The 5,778-nt window shown below is 40.3% G+C and overlaps 1 long non-coding RNA gene across 1 annotated transcript; it reads right to left on the reverse strand.

Moving 5' to 3' along the window:
• Positions 1-2,175: 2,175 nt before the first annotated feature.
• On the reverse strand, positions 2,176-5,533 carry LOC130919944 (uncharacterized). The gene is made up of 5 exons (XR_009064046.1): positions 5,273-5,533; positions 4,575-4,721; positions 3,120-3,221; positions 2,888-3,004; positions 2,176-2,750 (listed from the first exon to the last, which is right to left on the reverse strand). It is a non-coding gene; the product is annotated as an uncharacterized LOC130919944 (long non-coding RNA).
• Between the last annotated feature and the right edge of the window lie 245 nt (positions 5,534-5,778).

Consider the following 5,778-nt stretch of genomic DNA (forward strand, 5'->3'; position numbering starts at 1 on the left):
TGTTGATTTTGGGTTACAGAACAGGAAATGGCCTGGAAATGAATAGGCAGTGATTAAAACTCAACAGGAAGTGACCTGAAATGCCCTAAAATGAACAGAGAGTGACCTGTAAATGCCCCGAAAATCGGAAAGCGTGACTGCGAATGCTCCAGTTTCGAATGAACAAACATTTATTCGCCCTTCCCAGTCTTAATGGATTGGGAGTCGAGGGCCGTCAACGGCAGCCTTAGACTTAACTGACAACTGTACATTTCTGTGTCCATTCATCAAATCAATGAATGGATGTGCCAGAATTTTCTCCAGTTAAATGTGGAGAAGACAGAGGTGATCATTTTTGGGCCAAAAAAGGAAAGGTCAAAGATAAGCAGCCAACTTAGCACAATGTCACTTACAGCTACAAATCAAGTCAGAAACCTTGTTACGCCAAGGTGATAGCCATCTAAAGTCCGTCACTAAATCTGCTTATTACCACCTAAAAAATATAACCAGAATTAAGGGGCTTCTGACTCAACAAGACATGGAAAAACTTATGCATGCATTCATTTTCAGCCGATTGGACTATTGCAACGGTATATTTACGGGTCTTGATAAAAAAAATCAATCAGGAAGCTGCAGCTAGTACAGAATGCTGCAGCCAGAGTCCTCACAAATACAAGGGAGCTGGACCACATTACATCGGTTTTGAAATCGCTACACTGGCTTCCAGTGAGTCAAAGGATAGACTATAAAATACTACTGCTCGTCTACAAAACACTTAATGGCCTTGGACCAAAATACATGCTTGATTTGTTAGATTCCTATAAGACATCTAGACCCCTAAGGTTGTCTAGAACCGGTCTCCTGCATGTTCCAAGAACAAGGACCAAGCAGGGTGAGGCAGCATTTAGTTATTATGCTCCTCACCTCTGGAACAAGTTACCTGAACGTCTGAAGTATGCTCCAACTGTTAGCTCTTTTATATCAGGGCTAAAAATGCTTTTGTTTAGCACTACATATCCATAACTGTGTATATATTTCAATCTACTTGTTTTCCATTCCTCTTGTGCTTATCTCCATTGCTGATTTCAATTATAATTAGTAGTAGTAGTTTTTGTTTTATTTTTATTTATTTATTTTTATTCTATTTGTGATTAAATGCGATTTTTATGTATAATTTTATTTCCGATTTTGATTGTCTTGGTTTTTACGTTGTATTGATTTAAATGTGATTTTTATGATCTTCATGTGATGTAAAGCATTTTGAATTGCCTTGTGTTTGTAACCCGAGTCTGTTCTGTGCCGCCCCGCGTTCCGCTCCCACCTCTGACTAGGCTGGGACGCGAACCCGCGCGCCGCGACGATTCTAGTCGGCAGGCAAGTTCGGTAACCACTGCGCCAATAAAGCTCGAGCCAACGGCGCAGCCGCTAGCGTCCTTACATGAAGGAATCGGCGGGGAGGTTTCCACGTGCTTCAACGGATACACTTTCTGTGTACCCGTTACACTCTCCCCCCGAAACCTTCGCTGCCGATCCCGGACGAGCCCCCATTTGTAACCCGAGTCTGTTCTGTGCCGCCCCGCGTTCCGCTCCCACCTCTGACTAGGCTGGGACGCGAACCCGCGCGCCGCGACGATTCTAGTCGGCAGGCAAGTTCGGTAACCACTCGGCCAAAAAAGGGGCATAGTGGACTGCCTGCGAGGGGGAAGGAGGGGGAAAAGAGGGGGAAGAGGGAAAAAGAAAAGGAGAAAAAAAAGAGGAAATTCTGCACTATTTGCATTTTTTCTTGCTTTATCATCTCAACAATGTTTATAGTCAATTCATCACTAGGTGTTTTGGCACTTTAACAGTCATGTTTCTTTTGGGATTTGAACTCACAACCAACTGATCCAGTGCGGCACATTAGACCTACCAGTGCTTGTACGACCAAAACAATGTGTGTGTACATATACGTAAATGTAGATGGCCCTTACATAATATATCCTCTCATCTTTTCAAAAAGTTTAATTATCTGCAAGATTATTTTATGTTTGAATGATTATTAGGTATGTCTTCTCAATGAAAATAAATTCAGAATAAAACAAATTACCAAGGAGAAAACAGTTAATAATAACATGACCACATAGTAAGGACAGCAATTCTTTTTATTTTTTGCATGAATATTCATAATATATATAATATTATATTATAGTATTAAAAAATAAAATATAAAAGATACCGAAGTGCAAATGAATGTGTGCAAACAGGATGTGACAAATAAAGTTACGAATATTGGTGACACCTACTACTGCAAATTCCTCCTCCAGTCATCCATATAAATAAAAGAGAGCAAAGTACAAATGAATGTGTGCAAAAAGGATGTGACGAACAAAGTCACAAATATTGGTGAAGAGCTTGCTGTACTGGAGGAGCATTGTTAAATAGAGGAGGATGCTGCGCTGGAGGAGCATGTGTAAATGGAGGATAATGGGCAAACTGAGAGTGCAGAAATAGATGATAAAATGAAGGATACTGGGACGGAGGAGATGGCCCGTACTGTGGAGGGTACAACACACAGGTTCCTTCTAGGATGCCAGAGTGCGCTGGCGGAGGAAAGCTTCTCCTTCATGGTTTTCAGGCTCTTCAAAAGTCATGACTTAATGTGCGTGTTGCACAGGGGCAGCCGGGAGTGTGTTCACTGGAGGAGAGGCTCTTTGGCCAGGTGCAGCTGTTTGGGAAGTACATTGCCTTGCAGCAGCATGTCCCTGTCCTTCCTCTTATCCCTCCTAAGCAGCCTACAGGACAAACATACATGCATAATATCATACAAAGTTGTTTATATTAAGTTATTCTACATTTTCCTTGCATGTGTTTTTTTTAGGTTAAATCATTATAAATTGTCATGACTGCTTGCAAATGAAATAACACATACCATTAAGAGACAGCCTGTTGTGTGCTTGCTCAAACTCTTCGACAAGTGTGAGGCAAACACTCACTGACTCTGTTGACTTCAGGGTCTTAGGCTGCTTGGCCGTGAGTCATGTAGAGTCTGTAAGAGACAAAGATAACATAATTTGAATTGAACACTTTTCACGGAGACATACACTCCCTCTTATTCAATGATTTGTATTGAATAAAGATGATAGCAAATTGTGGTCAAGCACCTTTCTGCCACCTGCAATCCAGGAGCAGAGCCACTCAGCTACCTGGATGCTCTCCATGGTCCTGCTGAAACCCATGCCTTTGTTCTAGCCTTCTGGGGGTATCTAATGAGTGAAAGAGACATCGAAATGTTTTATTTGGTTTTCCGGACCAGGACCCTGGCCTGTACTATAAAAGAAGTAAAAGGAATCACTATTCAATATATCTTTATGCAACCAATGAGCAGGAGGTGATGAATACTGCATTGAAGCGTAAAAGTAAGCTGTCCACCGACTGTCATGGTATTGACATGTTTCTTGTCAAAAAAGTTATACATAGCATAGCAACGCCCTTCACCTATATTTGTAATTTATCGTTTCGATCGGGTTGTTCCCAAACCAAATGAAAATTGCTAAAGTAATTCCAATACACAAAAATGACAGTAAACACAAATGACAGACCGATATCACTATTACCACAATTTTCTAAAATCTTGAAAAAACTATTTACCTAATAAACGCACTAATAAACGAAGTGATGTCATATCTTGATGATAGTGCACTCCACACTTTGTACTGTTCCTTAGTGCTCCCATATTTCACCTATTGTATTGAAGTGTGGGGAAACCGTTATAAATCCACCATCAACTCATTAGTCATACTGCAGAAACAAGCAGCACGAATTATACATAAGGTCGGATTCTTGATCACACTCATCATTTGTTTGCTCATTCTAAAACTATAAAAAAAAAATCAAAAAAAAAATCAAAGATCTTGTCAACTATCATACAGCTATAATGTTATTTAAAGCATATAATAAATTACTGCCATATAATATACAAAACCTTTTTCAGGTTCGTGAGAGTGTGTATAGTTTGCGAGGCTCTGGAGATTTTATGTCACCGAGATTTTGAACTACTCACAAACGTTTTTGTGTGTCTGTATGTGGAGTGAAACTTTGGAACAATTTAGACAATCAATTCAAGCATTGTCAAAATTGTTGTATAAAAATATGGTCTGGCAGTAGTATCCCACAAAGTAAAGATGTTGGACAATGTGATCGGGGTGGGATAAAATAAGTTGTTTCTTCTTCCCACTCCCTTTCGAGTACAAATAATTTGTTAAATTATAAAGTATTTCTGTTTCCTGTGCATGCTCAAAATAAAAAAGCATCATTTCATCATCATTTGTCCCATGGAATGTACATATAATTATGGCAGGGTGGCAACCCTGGTCCTCGAGAGCCGCAATCCAGCTTGTTTTCCATGTCTCCCTCCTCCAACACACCTGAACCAAATTATCAGGATTGTTATCAGGCAACTGCAGAGCTTGCAGATGAGCTGATCATTTAATTCAGGTGTGTTAAAGGAGGGAGACATGGGAAACAAGCTGGATTGCGGCTCTCGAGGACCAGGGTTGGCCACCCCTGAATTATGGTGTACAAACTAGTGACTATTTTGTACCTTGAAGCAAATGTACCTGGAACAAAAGTGCGCTGGTGTCGGTGAAAGCCGTTTTCCATTTCTTGGACCCTGGCTGTTTACCAATTGAAAAATGGAATTGGCCCCGGGCATATTTGAAGCAGATGTCCTTCCAGTAGCTACTCGGCTTCCATGTTTTTGTCATCTGTAAAAATTAAATAAAGAGCAGGACAGGTTCATGTAAAATTTTACATTCCAATATTAAAAATAATTTTAAGAAGTGCCTTTTTTTAACCACATGCTTAGACTTTATGGACACCCAAAGTTGACTTTTTAATTATAGTACTATGTATACAATGAACTCTAAAGTGTTTATGTATCATTTATTTAAAAATTGTGATATAGAAGATGAATGAATTAATATACAAGACCCCTTAAAGAACTTGGAGAAAAACACATACGAGTCTAGAGATTATATTCTTTAAGACGTGTCTCTTTTTACCGTATGCTTAGACGATACTATATAATGTGTTAATGCATTATTTTTTTAAATTGTGAGATTCAATATTAATGAATGAATATACGAGACCTCTTTGAAGAACTTGGAGAAAACATACGAGACTAGAGAATGTTTTTAGCGATCTGATTGTTTCGATCGTCCATACACGACAACAGGGCGGAAAACTAAATAGTCATTGTTTTATCTCGCGGTTTTCCATTCGTCTTGCATGTTTTGTTGCCTTTATTTTCACTTACCTTTCTCCGATTGTTTCTTCATTGCGGCGGAAAACATGGCTGACACGCGAAGCCTCCTCCTCCACGTCACTGTGCGCCGGCTTGCTACATCCGGGTCTTTTTCTTCATCCGGGTCTTTTTCGTTCGGAAGTGTTCGGACCTTCGTTCGGAAGTGTTCGGACCTACGTTCGGACCTTTTGTTATGTCGCCGTTCGGACCTTTTGTTATTTGTTCGGACCTGTTCGGAAATGTTAGGACCTTAAAGCAGCCCAACTGCTAGCGGGTGCGGCCATTAAAGCTCGAGCCAACGGCGCAGCCGCTAGCGTCCTTACATGAAGGAATCGGCGGGGAGGTTTCCACGTGCTTCAACGGATACACTTTCTGTGTACCCGTTACATGTTGAATTGTGCTGTATAAATAAATTTGCCTTGCCTTGCCTTGCCTTGCCTTGGCATGAGCGTATCGATAACCTTTTGGGATTCAAAGTATCACGATACGTCACCATATAAATATTTTGTCACACCCCT

The sequence above is a fragment of the Corythoichthys intestinalis genome, chromosome 8, assembly GCF_030265065.1.
Source record: "Corythoichthys intestinalis isolate RoL2023-P3 chromosome 8, ASM3026506v1, whole genome shotgun sequence".
Taxonomy (NCBI): domain Eukaryota; kingdom Metazoa; phylum Chordata; class Actinopteri; order Syngnathiformes; family Syngnathidae; genus Corythoichthys; species Corythoichthys intestinalis.